The sequence below is a fragment of the Leiobunum rupestre genome, chromosome 8 (assembly GCF_980474605.1).
Source record: "Leiobunum rupestre chromosome 8, qqLeiRupe1.1.hap1, whole genome shotgun sequence".
NCBI classification, from domain to species: Eukaryota; Metazoa; Arthropoda; class Arachnida; order Opiliones; family Sclerosomatidae; genus Leiobunum; species Leiobunum rupestre.
This window is the reverse complement of record NC_143391.1, coordinates 56,748,936-56,770,386: the sequence shown is the minus strand read 5'-3', so window position 1 is coordinate 56,770,386 and position 21,451 is coordinate 56,748,936. Positions and strand designations below refer to the sequence as shown.

The following is a 21,451-nucleotide window of genomic DNA, read 5'->3' as shown; positions in this document are numbered from 1 at the left end:
GTATCTGCCAAAGGTCTAGAAACTACGCTACCATCGAATGAAGAAAGTGTTGTGCATGTGACTTCCCTTAATGAAACCTTGGAAATGGCTGCCATTACCATTCAAAATTTACCAGTATTAAAAGTGTATAAGGATATAGCCACGTCACCAATAGTAATTATAAGGGAACAACAAGAAGCAAGAAATGTTGCGGATCAAGCGCCAAACAATCAATATGATTTTCTACCAACCCCTCTCCTTTTGGAAGACATTACAAAAGTTAATAAGTCACTAGATAAAGGCATTCTGTAAGGCACGGAATGAAGTCCCTGGGAGTTGAGGGGATGCTGTTCTACGGATCATCAATCTCCAACACGCTTCTTTGGTTTCGGCCTGTGCTGAGACAGATGGTGCGTGCTGGCCGATACTGCATAAAGCAGCTCTCCTTTTGCAGCTCATTTGCTGAGGAGTAGGTCAATCGGTGTCCATGGCGCTGAGTATACACCCGTCTTATCTCTAACTTTCGAATGAAACTCCCCTGGCGGGGCTCCATGGTGGGTGGGGAGGGACGAGTGTGAATATTAAGACTTTTTACTAACTAACCAGTCAGAGGTTTTACTGACAACCAAATCACCAACTGGTGAATCAAGTTCAGTCAATGAACGTAAGCGCCCCCGTACTGAGGGAGAAGTGGTGGAAGTAGAAAGCACTGAAGAACGTTTAGAGGATCAGCTGCTGAGTTTATCCTCAGAGTTAGAATATGTTATAACAAATGCTAGTTGTAAAGTTTCAATCGGCGTAGGTGCAAAAATAAGAACTGTTTATAAACAGCTTGAAAGCTTAGTAATTGCAAGCAATCTAAGAATAGCTCAACTGTTGGGTTCCAGTGAGCAAAAAGATCGATCAATCGAAATTCTTACTAAGCAAGAGCACCGTTTGCCAACTTTCGCTGAGATAGCCACAGCAGTTGATCCTACACCAGCTGAATCCATGGGATTGGTTGGGCGACATCGTCTTAAGTCTAAGTCGACGAAGCCATCCGTCTCTAATAAACAGAAAGTACCGAAAGTTAAATTGCCTCCCAGACAAGAGAATGTTGTCTTGCTTTATCCTAAAGATGAGGAAACGGAGGAGAACTTTCGACGTAGACTTGAAAAAGAATTGGATCCAAAAGATCATAATAGTAAAACTGTGAGAACCTGTAGGGGCCATGGTATGGTCGTCCAGCTTAATTCCACGGAAGACGTTGATAAATTAAAATGGAAAATCGAGGACTCGAAACCCTTCCTTGAGCAAACCAAGGATAATTATTTTTAATGTAGATTCCGAGACCTCCAAGGAGGATCTCGTAAGCAGATTAATCGAGTGCAATCATCTTGAATGTGAGGAGAATGATATTACAGTCAAATATACTATTCACAGTAAAAAAATGGTAGAAAAGGGAGCCGGTAAGAATTGGGTGCTTGAGGTTCCAAATGCCATTTTAAATAGTCTTAAATCCGGTAAAAAGAAACTTCGTATTGGGTGACAAATGCATGGTTGGAGGGAGTATCTTTTTTCCCTCGTTGTTTGAAATGTATGGGAAAAGGACACGCTATGGCATCCTGCAATCAAGTAAATAAGCAGGTTTGTTCTCTTTGTGGTTCCGAGGAACATAAGTTCACGGACTGTGAAAATGCCATAAGAGGATGTGTTAATTGTGTCAAGAGCCACAGGGATAAAAAGACTAATTCAACTCGGAGCACCCTCTCTGGGCAACCATTGTCCACTTTACATGAGGGAACTGCAATATTGGCGATCAAGAACCGATTTTAGCTCAAAGCCCAATGGAGAGTAAGATCAAGCTGGTCCAAATTAATCTTGGCAAAGGGAAGGTCAGCACGTCTACTCTAAGGCAGACTTGTCAGGAGGGCGGTATCGACATCACAATTATTCAGGAGCCTTAGTGGTGGATGGAAGGTTGTGGGTCTCCCACTTTCATCCAGGGTGGTGTGCTCTGACGAGAACCCAAGGACAGCTATTGCCATCTTTAATACGAAGTTTCTTGTCATTAATCTCCTCAATAATGACTATATTACAATTGTAGGTATAAAGGCGGGGGATATATCCTTTCTAGTGTTCTCCATTTATATACCTCATCCCCGGTCGGAGGTCTTGGAAGAACAATTGAATTTTATCTCCGACAAAATTAGAAACTTTGCTGGTCGTAGAATAGTATTTGGCGGCGATTTCAATTCTCATCATACTCTCTGGGGCTCAAGGGACAATTATCGTAGAGGTGTTGCCTGTGTTGACTTTGTTGAGTATCTGAATCTGGTCGTATTGAATGATCCTGATTCAGATCCCACCTTCTGTAGCACCAATGGAAAAAGATGGATTGATCTGACGCTCACAACTTTGAATGTCTTTAATATGATCATTGATTGGCAAGTGTCAGATGATATCACCAACAGTGATCATAATTTCATACACTTAAATATTTCCGTCTCGGATATTATCCAAGGTGAAAGGTATGCTAATTTAAAGGATCTGGATCGTTTTCGCGATCAGATTGTTTTGCCTTTGGAGGCTCTTTGTGAAGTAACACTTGGCTCTAGTGATCAGATTGATGATGTTGTATCCTCTATTGAGGAAATTTTCAAAAATGCAAGTGAGGTTAGTAGAAAGCACAATGCCAATGCCAAGATATATTACTCGGCTCCCTGGTGGAACGAGGGTCTTGGCAGGAAGCGAAGTTTGGAACGTAAAGCGCGAAAACGTATGCAGGTGGCTAGGGATCCCTTGGTGAGGGAACGCTACAAACATGATTTCTTGACTCTCCAAAGAGAGTACAAGAGCCTCATCAGTTCCTCTAAGTTAGAGTCTTGGCTGGACTTTTGCTCTTCTGTGTCGAGGGAGGATCCTTACTCTCTTCCTTATAAATTGGCAACAGGCTATGCCAAACGTAAGAATGCAGTCTCCTGTGTGAAATAAGAGAATGGCACGCTGACAGAAGGACTTACCGAAACATATGAAACTATTCTTAATTCCCTTTTTTTAGACGACTCGCAGGAAGATGACCTTGAAGTACACAAGGAAATCAGTCTAAGCTCCTTACGTCGAGTCGGATGATGAAGAGTTTAAAGACGATGAAGTACTTAATGTCATTGATTCCTTCGAAAGGGGCAAAGCTTCGGGTTTCGATGGCATTTCTGTCGAATTTTTTAAGATTATCTTCTTGGTCTGTCCTTTGGTTTTCGTGCGACTCTACAATGCATGTTTGAGTCTTGGTCACTTTCCAAAACTTTGGAAAGTTGCAAGGATTGCATTGATTTATAAGGAAGGGAGAGATAGGCGGAATGCTTGATCATACCGTCCGATCTCTCTATTGTGGGTAAGGTTCTTGTCAAACTCTTGTCAAGAAGACTGTACTACCCTCTTCATAAGAGAGGTCTCATGAATTCAGACCAATATGGGTTCAAGCATGGCCGCTCTTGGACGCATGCTCTTTATAAAATCGTCAAATGCGTCAAGCACAAAAAAGAGAGTGGTCTGCACACTAGTATAATCCCCCTTGACATAGAGGGGGCCTTTGACAATGTCTGGGTTCCGGGGTCCTTTCAAGACTCAAGCAAGTTGCTTGTCCAAGAAACTTGTATTAATTATACAAAAGTTTTCTTAGCAACAGAATTGCCTCGATTGATGTACGTGGTAGTGTTTTTAGCAAGTCACTTACCAAGGGGTGTCCGCAGGGTTCTTGTAGCGGACCTTTACTTTTAAATTTAGTCATGGATGGCGCTCTTAGTCGGGTTTACCTTGGATCATACGTTGTGTTTCTTGCCTCACTTAGAGGAAGTTAAGAATAAGGTTACTCGTCTCGTCCAATCCATTGCTTGCTTTGCAAAGGTCGAGTGGGGTCTGGATTATAGGGCGTTGAGAGAGGTGTCACCTACGGTGCTCGCGCATGGTGACGCGAGATTGGGAACTCTTTAATTGTTCGAAAGCTCAGGTCAATCCAACGGGTAGCGGCTCTTCGAGTCTGCTGTGCTTATCGTACGATATCTACCGATGCGTTATTGGTAATAACCAACTTAACCCCAATAGAACACGTTCTAAGTGAGGAAGCAACCATCTTTAGGTCTTTTTACCAACAGATGTGCGCTAAACACTCTGAATACAATGTAATAGGTCGAAATTTTCTTTACCCGGGCGACCCTTGAGCCAGGCACCCAGCCTCTCGTGTAGAGATTTCAAGTGGAGACGCTCTTCCCACTAATGCAGGTTTAGAGATCTTCTCCAATGGTTCGCTATCGGAGAATGCCGCTTCTGCGGCATTTGTGGTCTACTTTAACGGAATGGAACTCGTGTCCAAGACATGAGTTATTATCCAAGTATTTATTATATTGAGCTTTACTTCATATTGGAGAGCATTAAGAGGTTCGCTGAGGAGCGACCCCACGATGAAAAGGTGATAGTTGATCTTCTCTAAAAACCATCGGAAATCCTTCCAACCTTAGGGAGTTGATTAATAATCATGGCGCTAGAATCATCCTTAACAGTGTTAAAGCACACAGTGGTATTCTAGGTAACGAGAGAGCGGATGCGCTGGCTAAGGGCGCATTAATAAATCAGGTGGTCCATTCTATAAAACCCGATAAAGGCAGCATTAAAAATATTTTGAGGGGCATTACCAAGAGGCATTGGTCAAACATAGGCGATTCTGAGCACTACTTAGTTAGCTGTCCACTCACTCTCCATCTGGTCCCTAGAGGCAACCTTAGAGATATGAAGCTTACAGAAAAGAGGATTGAATTCGAAAAAATCATGCGTTATATAACCAGTTACTTCGGGGACATATGTCCAGGTTGATTGCTGGCTTTTTTATCGATTTTATTTATACCTGCCGTTTTAATTATTTTTAGGCTAGTACTCTTCTATAGGGTTTTTATACATGTTATTGCTTTTACTTTTTATTCAAAAAAGATAAATTGTGGGATAGGTTATATACAACTTAGTTGTATATTTTGTGGCACCCCCAGTAGTGCCTAGCGGAATGGAGGGTATTTAAATATTATAACAATATGTCATGGCTAGTACCTCGTTGGCATAGGTCAGGGCCGGGACAGCAACCGATTTCCAAAGAGTGCGACTCACGGAGTACTTGTTATACGAGTTGTTGGCTAAGTTTTTCACCGCCCATCTGAGCCTTGTAGCTTTAAGTACTAGTTGACGTTCAAATTCGTATAGATAGTTTTCATTTTCGGAGGAGAAGGTGACTCCCAGGTATGTATATTTCGTTGCAATATCTATGCAAACTATTGAGTAATGGGCGTCGTACAAAAGAAACTGCAAACTGGGCTACCAGATATTTTAAAAGGACTTAAGCACGTCCAACTAAGATCAGCTTTTCGCAGTAATTGGCTATGATTGCAGAAATAATTACATCAGAATAACCCTATCCCCGCCTAAGCTAAAAATTACAGGTAACTATTCAAAATTTCCTATTTACTATGGACGTACTAATCCACGTGTTATACCGACGAAAGTTTCACGGGTAAGTCTTTCCCAAAATAAAAGTGCACTCTGTTGTATCCATCGAAGCATTCACGCCCCAGTGGTCAAGAGATTCGTGACGGACCTTTCCCTTTTTCGCGCTTTCCATCCCACGGAAGGAAAATGGACTACCATAAAACTAGTGCACTTGATAAATGACCTCGTTTTGATGTCTCCCAATCTGCCGTTGTGGGATTTGGTTTGAACGTTGATTGTTTATCATTGACAAAAGAAATTTCGAAATGAAAAATATTTTAGGTCCCGGATTTGTTTACGCTCTGTGAGTTCAAAAAAAAAGAAACTCCATGCATTTGTGTGGATAAAGTGTTTACAAATGTTTAATGAATACAAACAAATTTAATCATATTTTGTGCTATTTTCGTGGTAAAAGGGGAAACCGAAGTTCTCGGAGGAAAACCCCTTTGTGCGGATAAAAAATTGGAAAATCCCACGATGAAAAGGGGTTCCATGAAATAGTTGAATTTGTAGTGATAAATCGTATTTCCAATATTTGAAGGTGCAGGATCCATTGTGCTCACCTTCAAAATTTAAAATATTCACATTTAATGAAATTAAATATAAATTTCGACTCATATTTCTAATATTGCGCAGACGAGATACCTTTATTTCACTTTTAAATATAAATGCCGGAGAATGTTTTGTCAACGTTTCTATGTAAGGACCGTCACGCATACCGTATGTGTTTTTGTGTTGGGAAGTTAGTTTTAAATCGTTACGCCTCATATTATATTTTGTGGGACAAAAATCGTTGGAAATTATATTGCCCTTAACTATTATAATCAATTTGCTAATGAAGGTTTAAATTAAAAAACTATAAATTATATTGAAAAGAAAAAACAGTGCATAAGTGCTATATTATAGAAATTAATAATAGAAATTAAGGGCAACTTTAACAAAACATCGTTATCAATATGAACACTCAAACGTCACTCATCCAAAAACCCGACTCCACCAGCCGATGACTGTGAAAAGCTAAACACCAAAAACGACCAAATCACCGAAAACTTTAGACACAAATTTTTCAGGATCAAATGCAATTGGACTTGGCAACGCATCTGAGTGTATCATATTTAAATTCCGATCGACCTACAGATATGATAATAAGGTAGTATATTTCGGACCGTGTTCATGCTAACACATTGGCGGGAAATCATTAATACTTTTCCCGATGTGAAATGCTAGATGGATACTCAATGGAAAACTGCCTTGGTTAAATGTACCGTTAAAAATAGTCCCAATGAATATTTAGTTCTTATCTACGGCCAGGAGGACCGTTCCTTTCCTCGCTTGGTCTTAAGTCAGTGGCAGATTTGAGTTCCATCTTTTCTCCTCCGCCCTTGTTGTTCTTCAGTTCAACCACTTTTGATGCTCCTGATAGTTCAATGAGAAAAATACATTTAAAATTTAAAGTTTCACAAAGTGCAAAATTGTTTCATCGGCTGATCGATGATGATAGATAGTGCTTTCGATCGCAACAGGGTTACTGTTATTATTTACGTAAACATGAAACAGAGCCATACAATTTTGCTTCGAGGTGTTAGTTCAGAAAGTAAACGTTACGTTTCATAAAAAGTCGTTTTCGCATAAAATATAAAAACCTTTCTTTAATTGTTTTTCTTATTTAAAATCAAAAATACGTAAGAAAAGCTTCCTTTTGGTTTAATCGAACTATGCCTTTTGCCCATTTATTTGAAAAATTAATGATATAAACAAAGATAAAGGATTTAGCACCTCTGTGGAGTGTCGAATGTCCGGTTTCCAAAATAGTCAAGAGAAGCACGCTGCACAAAAGCAAGGCGAGGCTGAGCTTGGCATTCATGATTTTTCTTTGATTTTAGAGAACGATCTGGATTATGGAAAATTTTTAGAGAATATTCATGGATCTGAATAAAATATTGCAAAGAAACACGTATTTCGCTTAACAATTATTATAACCTCGATCCCCTTACCAGAGTATCACTTAAAATTTTACTTTAAGTAAACAAGCAGTTTATAATTGGCAAACTTGTTTTTGCTCTCTCTATTAACGATAAATTTCAGGGTAATTTAAAAGAACAATAAAGGGAATTTAAAAACTGTTCGGCCGGGAGTAGTGGCTCACTCCTGTTATCCCAGGTGTCCGGGAGGCAGAGTTTGTGGATGGCCGTGTGAGGACGACCACCAATACCCCAACGGGTGGTCAGAGTACTTCCGCCACGGGTGTCCCCACCCCTGTCCCCACGTATCCCCCCGTTGGCATGGCCGTTACACATATCTCGCCCTGATTAATCAGATGGACGAGAGGACTGAATTGTCCCACACGTTACAATCGAATAAAAAAAATCCGTTTGCTCTGCACAGTCTGGGCCGCCAAATACTATTAGTTTCGGGGCCCCCAAAATAGCCGTGAATTCTAATATTGCGACACTTTTAAAGGAGAATCCCTATTGAAAAATAACTTTTAATCAAAAGTGGCTCTCGAAAATAACCACTTTCTTGTCGGGTCTTGGCAGATAATTGGAGTTGACTTGCTAACTACCAATTCTACCTGGGAGCTTTAAGTCATCTTCATTGGAATTTTCAGGTGAGTTATCTTGGATTGAACATTATAGCAGCTTCATTTCAAAATATAAATTCTGATTTATTCCCCGGATTAGACTTCACAGTTAAATTCGAACAAACCTCTGAATTATAGAAATTGAGAGCCGTCAAAAGGGACTTTTCTGCTTTATTAATACCGTTCAGTAATAATAGTATTTTATCCACGAATAAATTGTTATATTTAAAGAGTTTTTTAACTTACCAATTTCAACCTTTCCTACTACACAGTGTTGAATGTTCTTACGGTTGCGATACTTGTTGCTGGTACTGTGTCCTTTTATACAAAACGAATGCAGGCTTAAGTATAAGAGCTAGCTTTAACGGTGCTCTTTTATTATTTGTCAAGGTTAAATCAGATATGAAAAATGAGTGACATTTTTTTACAATTAAAAATAATTCTAAACGCCTGACCCATTATGTTTGACACTTTTGCCAAAAACAATCGTATTCTTAGCTTTTCGCTATGAGGGATGGCTCAAATTAAAACTCGTGTTTTGGATGAACCTAAATGAAAGTAAAATACGCGATATAATTACTCGTGTGATTTGTCAAACAAACGGAGTGAGGGTGCATCATTCTTCGTCCTCCTGAAAATATTATTTTTGCTATCTGGGCCTCATCCGCTTCTTTTAGAAAATAATATCTCCTAACACTGTAGAGTAATCTATCATAGTTACTGTTACGAAACAATCCGTTGTATGTGTTTTAAAAGTTGAAAGACCTGCGGAGTCGACGATCTGCGAACTTTCTGACCAAAAATGTAGCACGTAATATACAAGACGTTTTGTAACGTAATCTTGTATTTTGTGCACAAGTTTTGTGTCTTTAAATCAGTCCAATGATGTCTCTAGCGCTGCTTTGCTTTAACGGCATATTTAACCGCAAAGAATCTAGAGCCAATTGCTGTATATTAATTAATTTGTACCTGTTTTATATATCTTTGTTGCTTATATTTATTTGGTTCGTGTGTCTATAAAGAGTGGGCTTATATAAATATTTGCTGAAGAAAAGTTTTCACTGTAAACGTACTTTCTTTCTTCGTCCCTTATTTCCAAACAAAACTCACTTCGCGAGATAGCTCAGCGGTAATACAAAGTATTGCTACCCGTGTCGTTTGAGATACTCCGATCTTCAAGACACCCAAGAGACAGAATCCTCCAAAGAAAACAATCCCTCTTAGTCAATCGTAACGTAGAAACCTGCTCCTCCTGCGTCGAAATAGCTAACCGTAGCAAACGCACCTCCACGTCAATTTAATATTATTGATCCTCGATCAGTACGAATTATGTTCAGAGAAAGAAACCCTTAACTCCCTTGAAGTCTTGAAGTGTCACGTATATATCCGAACCATTAGTAAATAAAAATGGGTTTAACCTTCCCCAACTGGGAGCCAATCCTTCATTGTCTTAGTGTGTTTCTTACTCGTTCGGTTAAAAAATCAATAAGTTTCAAAACCAAAAAAGAACTCCTCCCCGTACGGATGTCAGTTCACCGCACGTCGCCTCTTAACAACTTACAAACCGAAGGTGTTATTATTATAGGTGCTACCATAACCTTATGAGAAATGTCTAATATCCAATCACGATAAGTCAATTGTTTTACAGCAGAAAACTGTAGTGTTTTAAAAATAAGAGCTCATTATTTTACCCTTTCAGTCTTTTTAAATATAGAGAGAGCTAATCAAACTTTGTTTCTCGAAATGAAAATTTATACTAATATTTGGCAATACGAGCGTCGGTGTCTAGGTCTTAAAACAGTTGCCTACTTTGCAATAAGAGTTCGATTCTCTTTCGACACCAATGGGTTTTTTTTACTTTAGATTTGGTTTTTTTGTTTTTATTATTTTCGTTCTTAAGCGTATAATTTTCTTAGTATCCTCCGAGGTGGAAGTGGCTCGGTTGTTCGCTCCCAGCTTGTAGCACTGGGTGAAAACTCGGAACAAATCCTTCTGCGTTGAGTTTGCAAGTTCTCCCCCTCTGGTTTAAGGGGTTTTTCCCGAGCTCTTCGGTTTCCCCTTCCATTAAAACTTGTTGAGGTTAACGGTAATACTTAGTGTAGGGAGCTTTTGGCTCTATCGCGTAGCATGCAGGGCTTGCCAACTCCCTCCTACGCATTCTTACCCGGCCACCTGAATTAATGGCTTCAAAAGTCGCTTGATGACTTAGGCCTCAGGTGGTGCCTTGGGTATTAGCCTATAAAGCTGAAAACCTGGTTCAATTCTTGGCCGATCTATTACGATCTTCTTAAGATTTTTGTTGTATTTTTCGGTTATATCACATGCCCTCCTATTCCTGAAATTATTCTAACCATGAAAAAGAACTTGGTTTCGATTCCCTTCCGGCGTGAATGTATTCATTTTCCAACCAAGATTAAGTTTATTTTACACTAATATTAAATCGGTTCGTATTCCCAAATTTCTAAAGTGGCTTTGAGTAAAAAGCTTCTGTGGTTCAATGCTTGAACACTGACGCTTTGATAATAAGACGTATATCGTAAACATTTAGTGGAAGCCCTGCCATTTGGATGTTCAGATTTCAGACGATCTCAATTAAGTGTATAACATAAAAAACCGTAACTTTCAACACAAACACCCCCAACACGACTGTAACACCGTTTCTCGATAATCAGATAAAGTTTTTGTAAAACAAGTGCTAAATTTTCAGCCCTTACAGCGCGCGTTTTTTTAATGAAAGAGCAATGATTTCAGTCATTATCAGGGTTGTTCGCCGATGCCTACGATTGCTTAGGGCTGACAATCTTGACGTCACAACCAGAACAGTTAAAAGTCCTTCTACAGCTCTTCAGTGACTAGTTATTTAATGCAGACTATAAATACACTGGAAATACATGTCATCTGTAGTACGGAAATAAAATTTAACCTCTCGGTGGGGTATTACAATCACCGTGTCTGTCTGTCTGGGCTGCGAACGCGTTAGCAGTTTCGGAGTAAAGTGCAATCACCGCGTTTGCTGTTCTTCCGAATTGGTAAAATGTTATCTAAAACGCCTTTATTTCCAAAACCATGTAAAGCTTTTTTTGCGGTTTGCATACCTAGTTATACGGAAGCGCTGTTTTCATTGCATACGATATCCATTCATGTGTAGGCACCTGTATTTCTTTGTATATTTTCGTGTTGTTTCGTGTGTTTTTTCGTATCGTTTTGTATGTACTGAGTAACCACTCACCATTTTCTACAGGTTATTGAATTTGTAGACGGACAGAGCGCTGAGGGTTACGGTAAACGTCTGATTTTCTTTTGCTGTAGCATCGAGCCTGATTTGAACCGGAGCCCTCCTGCATGACAGTTGAGCGTTCTATTACAGAAAAATCGATACATGTAACCCTTGACTTTAAATTAGAAACTAAAGTCTTACATTTTTTTAAGTATGAAATTGTTTAGGTCAAATATTTTAGCACTGGCGGCAGAGATGTGAGGGATAAAGGGTAAAACCCCTGGGTGCTCTTCATAGGTAATTTTTTGTTTATCAATGTTTATTTTGAAGGGCAATTAGTAATTTATGGAATTACTAGCTTTAATACCTGGCTTCGTCCAGGGTCTTAGTTTTAATGAATTAGTTCTGATTTGTACGTAAGAAAGGTTAACGCTGTAGCAAAAACGTAACACACGTCCCACTCGTTGAAAAAAGTCCTGAACTACCTAAAAATCCCAATTAAACCTCCCCTTCTACGAAGTCCCTTTCTTTCGCACTTACTCCTTTTCTACGAAGTGAGTTTCTTTCGCACTAACTCCCCTTCCACGAATTTCACACTAACTCGTTAAAAAAGCTTAAAGGTCCAGATGGGCTTAAGGAACTCAAGAGAGGAAAACAAATAATGGCGCGGAAAAAAAATTGATTCTTGAAATATATAAGGGAAGCAAAGGGGTGGAAATCAAGACCAGGTCGAGTAAAATAAAATTGAATTGTGAGTAAAATTGAATAAGATAAATAACCATGCCAGGTATTTGGAATAAGGCGCGTTTAGTTGAAAGTCTGGCCCTGAACATTGAGTTAATAATTCAAAGCTCTAGAACTAACCGTTCTCGAGTTTTATTTTCATAAGACTTTTAAAGCCATACATTTTTGTGGCGGGGTTTACAATGCGTAGAAGGGTGGTGGCAAGACCTTCGTGTCAAGGCAGCCAACAGCTCCCTTCACTAACTATTACCGTTAACCTTAAAAACTTTTTATGGAAGGGGAAATCTCAGAGCTCTGGGAAAACCCCTCTAACCAGTGGGGACAGAACTTGCAAACCTAACGCAGAAGGATTTCTTTCGCGTTTTCATTCGGTGCCACAAGCTGGAAAAACTCCGCCAACTCACCGTACAAACTTTAGCTCACGTTTTTGTTGAAAACCACGAGCTGTAGCGACAACGCTAGTGTCTTAGACTTTGGAATTTCAGTGGTCTTATATGAGTTTTCTAAGGATTATTAAATAAGAACAAATGCATGAAAGGTTTGATGTTTTAGAAATTTTTAGCGTAAAATATTTGTTGTAAAATTAGTTGTTCCACCAAGATTATGGTTTTAGTCTGAGCCCAATTTTCGATATCTAGAATCCAGGCGTTGTCTTTCAGAAATGGTGTTTTGTCCAACCTGTTTCACTATCAGGGCCTTGCTTCGGTCAATAATTATTTTAGTAGCCCTATACATATTTAGTCATAAAGAAAACTGCAGAGGAAAAATTTCCAATTCCAAAGGTACATAAATATTCATAGTAAGTGAGATATACGGTATGTAGGGAATAGAACGCTTGACTAAAATATCATTTGTTAAAATAGCGTTTTTCAAAACAGCACTTTGTTGCAACGGCGTTTTGTTTAGTCAGCGTTTTTTGGTTAAGCATTTCTCAGTAGAGCGGTTTGTCAAAACAGCTTTTTCTATAAACAGCGTTTCTGAATATAGCTTTTATCAAATTAGCGATTTTGAAACAGCGGTTTTGGTCAAGCCAGCGGTTCTTAAAATTTATATGAATTGACGATGGAGAAAGTATAACATACATATGAACTTCAGGGGTTAGGTTAGGTAAGTTTGCAATACTAACTATCGGCAGAAACCATTAGGTAATGAAATTTGCCGAAATTTCAGAAAAATATGTAGAAAACAGCGCCATTTTGGGAAACGCTGTTTCGACAAAATACGGTTTTGAGAACCGCCGCTATGACAAAGTGCCGTTTGAACAATTTGTTGTTTGGGATACGCTGTATAAAGAAACGCTGATTTGAAAAATGCTGATTAAACAAATGCTGTAGTCCCTACAAATCGATATAAACCACATTTATTATGTTCAGTATATCTAGTTTGTTAAAGTGAAACTTGAAAGGAATTTCATCATCCTCAACTTTAGCTTGATAAGCGCACTTTAACAAATAAAATCTAATTTTTAGCTAAATCAGCGTTTTTGTAGCTTTACCCTTACACTACATTAAGAACCAAATGGTTATCCCTTTGTCTTTTAACATAATTTCGCACTTAGCACTACCAACTTAGTAAAACACAAACACAATCATTAAAAAAGTTTTCTTATGCACTTGTATATTGTAAAGTATTAAAACCATCGTCCTGTCAATAGGTGTTTAAATAAAAAAACAATAAAAATTAATGTTTTAAATGTTATTCTTTTGAGTCACGAGCTTAAAGGGATAATGAAGAGCCTAATTATCCTTTTTTTATCGAAGTACAAAAATTAAACTCGCGTTACGCGCTTAATGAAATTCATCCTAAAAGCCGCTGCAGCTCGCTAAACCTAGTTTGATTTGTTATTATTATTTTTATTGCGCATTTCTGCTCTTGAAGGCCCGGGAAATTGATTAGCTTTTCGAGACCAAGCTAGTATTATCCCGAACCAACTAAGGGCCAATTTCAGCCCCTTGTATCTCCTCAAGCACTCAGTGTAGCGAGACAAGCAATATACCATTGGAAAGACCAGGCGCATACGACAAACATACAATAAAACTACAAATCTAGGGCTGTTATGCTAATAATGCGACGTAGTTCAAAGATAGCCAAAATATAAAAAAACTTTCTTCTTCTTCTTCTTGCAGACCGCTCTAGAGCAAAAACCACTTGTCCGTTTTGCATAAAAATTGGTGACCACCTTCCACTTGCTTTCTTATGGTGGCGTTCCAAAGGACAAGTGATATCCTTTAATCATGATTTAAATAGATCTTGCAAATCATGAAAAAAAGGCCGCGCAAGCTCCAGCGTATTTGATGTCAACGTGCGTGATATGCGGGCTTTTCTTTACCAAGAGTTATGAACAGGCCCATGTAGAACAAGTCCATATCTATAATTTATTACCTTGCCCATAGTTTGATTTCACTACGTTCATGGGCGGAGACATTAGGACGTAGTGTTGGGCAGTGGACCTTGCGAATTTTAACCTTAAGGTTTTTTGATTGTATTTTTTTTTGACTCTTTACTATTAACTTGTTGCTTGTTTGGGTAATTATTATATAGGTAATTTTTTTGCTTTATTTTGTTTATTGAAATTGTTGATAAAGTGAGGGAGAATTCAGGTCTAGGATTTTTAATTTGGTTAATTTCGACCTGCGTCGTTCAGTGGCTGTGGTGAACACACGCAGTTTTTAAAATGCTCTCACTTATAGTTTTTGTTTTCGCTTTAGCTTGTGTTTTCGGTATATATTTGATTGTTTAAGACCTTTAATACTATAGGCTGGTTTTTTGTCTTTAAAATAATTTATTGCACGTGTATATTTTACTTTTCGTGAGCGTTCTCATAAATGTTAATTTTATATTTCTCATTTTTTTTGCTTTGTAAGTTTAATATCGTTTTTCGTCTAAAGTTGATGTTTTTGTCAAATCTCGACGGTTGATGATTAACAGGAGGGAAATTTGATTTCGGGGTCACAAATCCAATTTGAAGGGGAAAGAGTACTCATAAATACCAATCTTTCAGCTATTGTTCTATTCTTACATCTTCCACCCAATTTTTCTCAAAGAACAAGCGTTTGCCTAGAGCCTTAAATATTTTACATTAATTTTGACTTAATATTTTAGTTATAATTTTAGTTAGTAGACAACGTTTAGATACAGTAAATCTCAGAATTGACCAAATGCATGGAGTTACTTTTTTTTAACTCACAGAGCGTAAACAAATCCGGGACCTAAAATATTTTTCATTTCGAAATTTCTTTTGTCAATGATAAACAATCAACGTTCAAACCAAATCCCACAGCGGGAGATTGGGAGTCAGAAAAACGTGATCATTGGTCAAGTGCACTAGTTTTATGGTAGTCCGTTTTCTTTCCGTGGGATGGAAAATGAGTAAAAGGGAAAGGTCCGTCACGAATCTCTTGACCCCCGGGGCGTTTATTCTTCGATGGATACAATAGAGTGCACTTTTATTTTGGGAAAGACTTACCCGTGAAACTTTCGTCGGTATACACGTGGATTAGTACGTTCATAGTAAATAGGAAATTTTGTATAGTTACCTGGAATGTTTAGCTTAGGCGGGGATAGGGTTATTTGGCGGTCTTTCTTCCAGTAACTAGTGGAATATGTTTACAAAGATTCGCCCAAAAATTGATTTACTATAAATTTATTATGAATTCGTGTTTTTGTCTATAAACCTTAATTTACTTAAGAGCAATTATGTTTGAAAGTTATTATAAAGTTAGCTATTTCTTTCCAATCTAATATCGTTATAGTTCGTTGATTTAGTTTAATTTACTGGGAAAAATGGCCCCAGCTTACTCCTTTTATAAAACAAATCTTAGTATTTCAAGCAAACCAAAATTCATGAAATTTACACCAAATGTGAAATTTTAAATATATCGAACAAATATTTCAATAAAAATTACTGGAAAAAAATAAATTTCTTACATATTTAAATGGGAACAACCTTAAATCGCTTGACTTTATTTATTGGGGTTGTGGCGGTTTTTCCAATGTCATCGGTCAATTTTCGTTTTTTATGTTTTTGCAAATTTTCGTTTGTTTGATTTTATTAACGGACACTGTTTCCAATAAACGGGGCGTTTTCTCTATTATATAAAACCTTTCTTGCGATGGCAACACCTTATCTTTCCAATACGTATCATTTTTATAAATTCTTTTAATCGACATTTCCTTTGCGCTCCAAACGATAAAGTCGCAAAATTTTTCTGGCGTTATGTGTAATTGTCCAAGAACTTGGTCGTAATAAATAAGGGTTCCTTTAAGCTTTATTTGTTGTTTACTTTTGTGCACATAAAATGTATAATGTAATCTGGCGCTTATAATGGCTGCATTTTCTCTTCATTAATTCCATCTGGATAAGCAGCCATGGATGCAGTCTGTAAGGCAATGAATATTCCACATTCTTTAACACTTCTCCCCGTTTCAACTTCCTATTGCGCTATTGGAATTGTGTCGTTGGATTTGCCATATTCCATGGCGTCTGTAATCACAATCGAACAATTAAGCAGACGTTTAACCAGGTTTCGGCTGAGAGTTTTAAACAGTCTTTTACTAATAGTAACGAAATGGGATGCTGAAAGACGTTGTCTCCGTTCCTCCATGGGTCCCAAAATTCGTTTGATGACTGTCCCTTTGTTTTCTCTCCTATTTCTTATTAAGACTCATTCATTCTTAAACTACTGAGTAGTTTCTGTTTTCTTCTACCAATTTACTCTTGTAGTACATCTGGCTGTTTGCAGTTTGATCCGTAATCGGCCGGACCTTTTCTGACACCTACCACGAAAGCCGTACTTCTAACCGTGGTCAATTTGATTCCCACCATTGAATTTTGTTGTGCAATAATGTGTTTTATATACTTCATAGTGATAGGATGGTTCTAGTGGTCAGAGACATTCTGTTTTACAATCATAGTAATCTGTTCGTTCGATTCACAGAAACGGAAATCATGTGGCTACTAAAAGTTCCATAAAAATCTATTGGAATTTTCTAAGTGTTAATTTTTTCTATATGAGCAGGTCACGCAATTGGTTTTAAGAATACTTTCATAGCTTAACTTTTTCCGTCTAGCCGGAAAGATATCATGATTTTAATCCTTACTAGAACACATGTCATGTTCACGATTATGCCCTGTGAAATAGGGGAAAATATTAAGATTATGCTTTTGTAACAAGTAATTATTCAATGCTTAATCAAATAAAAGAAATCGGCCAAATTCTTGGTAATAAAGCCTTTATATAATTACTATCATTTTAACAATCCTACTTACCGCTATTAAAAAAAATCACTACTAAATTTAATTAAAATAGCTCATTAACTTACGTTCTACGATAATTATTATAACCAATATTAAAACATTTTCATTTAAAAAATTTCGAAACTTAGAACTACATGCATTAAATTAGTCAATTTAACACAAAAATTTGAAAATACCCAATTAGATATTTCTAGATATGTAAATAAAATTTTAATATTTAATCTACTTCAATATTATAACACTGGGTTGGCGGAAATCTAGTAAAAAAAGTGTAAAAAAAGTCTAAATTAATCATTGATATATCTATTAAGTGAGTAAATTGGTCATTGCAAATAGGAGATTTGAAAAGTGTATAGAATAGAAGAATATACTGCTTTTAATATTTGTTTTATTAAATTTTGGCACTAGATGTGGAAAAACCATGGAAATACGATTTCCCACACGGTTCTTGCAGCCTTGAGCATGATAATTATCCATTATGGACAGAGTTGGTAAGTTTTATACCGATAATACATTAAAATTTTCCAAAATGTTTCAAATTTATTTTGGTTAACTTAGTTTTAGATTTCAAGGGTTCATTGTAAAATATCTTATTTAAACCTAAATTCCAAAAACGTTTCACTTAACTAAAAACCTTCGGTGCTTCCCTCGAGGACATTCTATCATTTTTTTAAATTTCTTGTAATCACTTCACTATTTGTCCAATAAAATATTTAATATTGCTAAAAAAATTATAAATATGCCGGCCCCAGCAGTTCTACCGTGAGTAACAAAATACCCCAACACCTTTAGCCTACTTATAGCTTTTCTCGTGCAAAGTTAAGTTAGTAAAACGACTAGGAAGTCTGTAACCGGCAAGTTTGATCCACGTACACCTCGAAACCGCTTTGAAGGGGTTTCTGGAAAAGAAACACGTAAAACTCGAACCACTTAGTGCTTCCGAATAATATAACTTACGATGGCTTTTTATAGTGAGTTTTATTATTTCTTACTCGGAAGGCCTAAGTGGTCGGAGTTTCACGTGTTTCTTTAATACCTATCGGTTCGAGTTTTTATTGTTTCGAAATTTGTAAGGGTCATCTTTATTTTCCCCCTTTTTAGATTTTTTTACACTTTATCGTGTTTTTTTACCAAATATAAGACCATCGGTGTTTCATATTCACTTCTAAAAAAGTATGTTTGTTATATATCGTAGCGCCCTTCTTAAGTTATCAGTCATTTAAACAGTTCAATAAAACTAGGGTTAAACATAAGAGGTTTTGAAAGGAATTCGACACATTATCTTAACTTCAATCTACAACGCTCTTTTTTTCACGTACTTTTTCAAATTAGGCTTTCGTCTAATCGTTTAACGGAATTTAGTGTTTTAAGAACTTAAAATTACGTTGCTTAGGTCGAGATCTATTTTACGGAACTTAGTGTATACATTTTTTTAAGTCCTGTTTTAAAATGCTTATTGAATTGTTTTCGAAACTAATTTCCTTTCTCCCATGGTATTTTTTTTTCAATTTTTATTATCGTTTTCGTACTTTAAATGCGTTATTTCTTGCCAAAAACTGGTGCTATTTAGTTTTTTTTGGAAATCAATAACTCACTTTGTTTTAAAGTTAGTCTTTACAATTTAAAATAGAAGTAATTTATTTTGACAAGTAAAGCATCTTCATAAGCGGGGGGGGGGGGGGGGGGACGAAATATCCCCGACTGCTTCATCAAATAATTATGAAAGGATAATGATTTGAAGGCCGCCTTCATTAGGGGAAATCATAGTGGGGCAAATATTTAAGACCATTTTGTATACATTTGAAAGTGCCAATCTGCGGTTTTAGCGACAATTCGTACGTCTGTCATGATAAGTAACTTGCGAAAAGAAGGAAAAGCCTCTTGCTAACCGCCCCTATAATTTAATACCTACTTTGAAGGCGCTAAAACAATTTTAATTTATTATTTTAATAAATTAACAGGACGTCCATAAAGTCGTTCTTCGATTGAAGATCGTTTAAAGGCACGAGCTTAAAACCACATTTTACTCAGAATCTTCCCGCCAAAAAAGGAAAATTGGAGAAGAGCGCGGAGAAAGTCTGAAACTGAACATTTCTTCAGTGTATAATTAATATGACGGCCATGGATGGCTTGGGCTTCTCCGTTGTGGAAGGAAAGGGTTTGAAACAAGCATTCGCTTTAGCGAACCCAGTTTCGAAATAACTTTCCCGTTGCTATTTGGTTCAGGGGACTAGAATAAAACGTCACTGAAAACCGCCGGCCCAAAATGAAAGAACATAACTTTGAAACTTAATTACCGATACTTCAATATAATTAACAACACAGGTTTAGACTTTGTTAAGTACGTTGAAGCAAAAGGACGTTCATCTGATTCTCGACATTTGGAGTACTAGACAGCGCGTCACAAAATGAGAAACCTACTGCTGGCTTTTTCCGGGGAGTCATACTTTGGGAAATATTTCTTCTAAAGGAGGTTGACCTCGAATATGCATTTAACTTATTTGTTCAATATTTATCCTAAACAATTAAGGATTTTGGTATCGATTTTATTAAAAAAAACGACCCGGCGCTTAATATGAGAGACGCGCATAATGTCCCGTGGAGGGCACTGAGGTTCGCCAAAAAGCCATCGGATAACACCGCAAAGACGCCGGATGACAACTTGGATGAGGAGATTAGGGAGAAAGTTACACTCGAATTTTAGACGATTGTTAATTTATTTAAAATGTTAAATCAATTTCAATTTTCATTATTTAATCACAAAATATTTTTACAGGTACTAGGGTAGAGTTCATTCAATCAAATATTAGAGCCAGAAAAATATTTCATGAATATTTCCGAATATGAAATGAAAAAAAAATGAATTTGCGGAAAAAGACGCTGAGTCCTGTGACTTGTGTGGCGAAGAAGCAGGCGTGGAATATTTCCTCAATAAGAATCCGATATGGAAGAGAAATCGCATTCGATACAACTCGTAGTGAACTCTTTTATTTAAAGCTGCGACGCGAAGTAAAATATGGTAGAACTGGTTAAAGGTTTTCTCCACCGCTTCCCAAAATGAACGGACGCCCTGAGTATCGGCGGTATGTGATGGAGTGCGGTATATAAAGCTATGGAGCGTTTGGTTGAGGTAAGATGATCAATTAAGGCTGAATTTCATTGCGGCTAAAATTAACTCTCATGTTTGTGCCTATAGAAAGGCAGCCTCAACAATTTAATGCGTGTTACTATATTGTAGTTTTATTTTGAAGGATGGAATGCTGAATGCTCTACTTGGAACGATATTTTCTTAGTTGTATCTCCTCCACAGTGGTAAATCTAGGTGAACTTAAGAGTGTTCTATAGTCATATCGTAGTTCATTTTGACATGCGCGGGTTTTTAGTATACCTAATATGCTGTTTACAGCGTTCTTCGCAATCCCAAAGCGAATTACTCATTCCGCTATATTTTTACGCAAGCTACTCTTGATGTCAATGTTATTAATTGAACCATTTTCATTCCAGTCAACTTATAATGGTTCCTCATCGAGTGAACTTTCAATAGTATCGGTATCATTTGTTTCTTCATTGGCTCAACGAAAGCTAAATCAATGGTCTTTAAAAAAAATTATGGTTGATTCGCTTAATTTAACGTTATAATTCCGATAAAATACACTAAAAAATTACTCCTAAATGGTTTAGTGTGTGCAATAACTGGTGGCTTTACCGGGAAGTCAGGGTCAAGCTGATGTTATCCGAAATAGGCGGTTGCGCACTTGGAGATGTTAGCTCTGATCAAAATCTCCACTTCCGACTTCGGTCAGGTTTGGGCTAACGAAGATGGTCCGTTAAAACTGGCTGTCTCGGCAGATTGGGTAGCATGCTGTGGGGCAGCGGGCCTCCGTATGAGGGCACGGTGGTCCTGTTTCCCGGCCTTTTGGAGCCCACCGGGATCTCCGGTGCCAGCTGTGTCGGGTTATGTGGACGGCTGTGTGCCTATCGTTCCCCTTTAGGAGCTCTCTCCAAAGGGTATGACTCTTTACCTACGTAGATAGGGTGTCGGCTGGTGTTGAGACAGTATCCACTCTTAATCCCACTGCTGTGTGCGAAGTGGGGATTGGTCCACCCATTGCTGCTCCTTCTGGGTTGAGTGGCTTGTGCCAAAGGTGCGACCATCAGTAGTAGG

General features: G+C 37.6%; 1 long non-coding RNA gene across 1 annotated transcript; it reads right to left on the bottom strand.

Annotated features, from left to right (window-relative positions):
• Positions 1-5,976: 5,976 nt before the first annotated feature.
• Positions 5,977-7,351, bottom strand: LOC149933762 (uncharacterized). The gene is made up of 3 exons (XR_016472931.1): positions 7,264-7,351; positions 6,753-6,903; positions 5,977-6,050 (listed from the first exon to the last, which is right to left on the bottom strand). It is a non-coding gene; the product is annotated as an uncharacterized LOC149933762 (long non-coding RNA).
• Between the last annotated feature and the right edge of the window lie 14,100 nt (positions 7,352-21,451).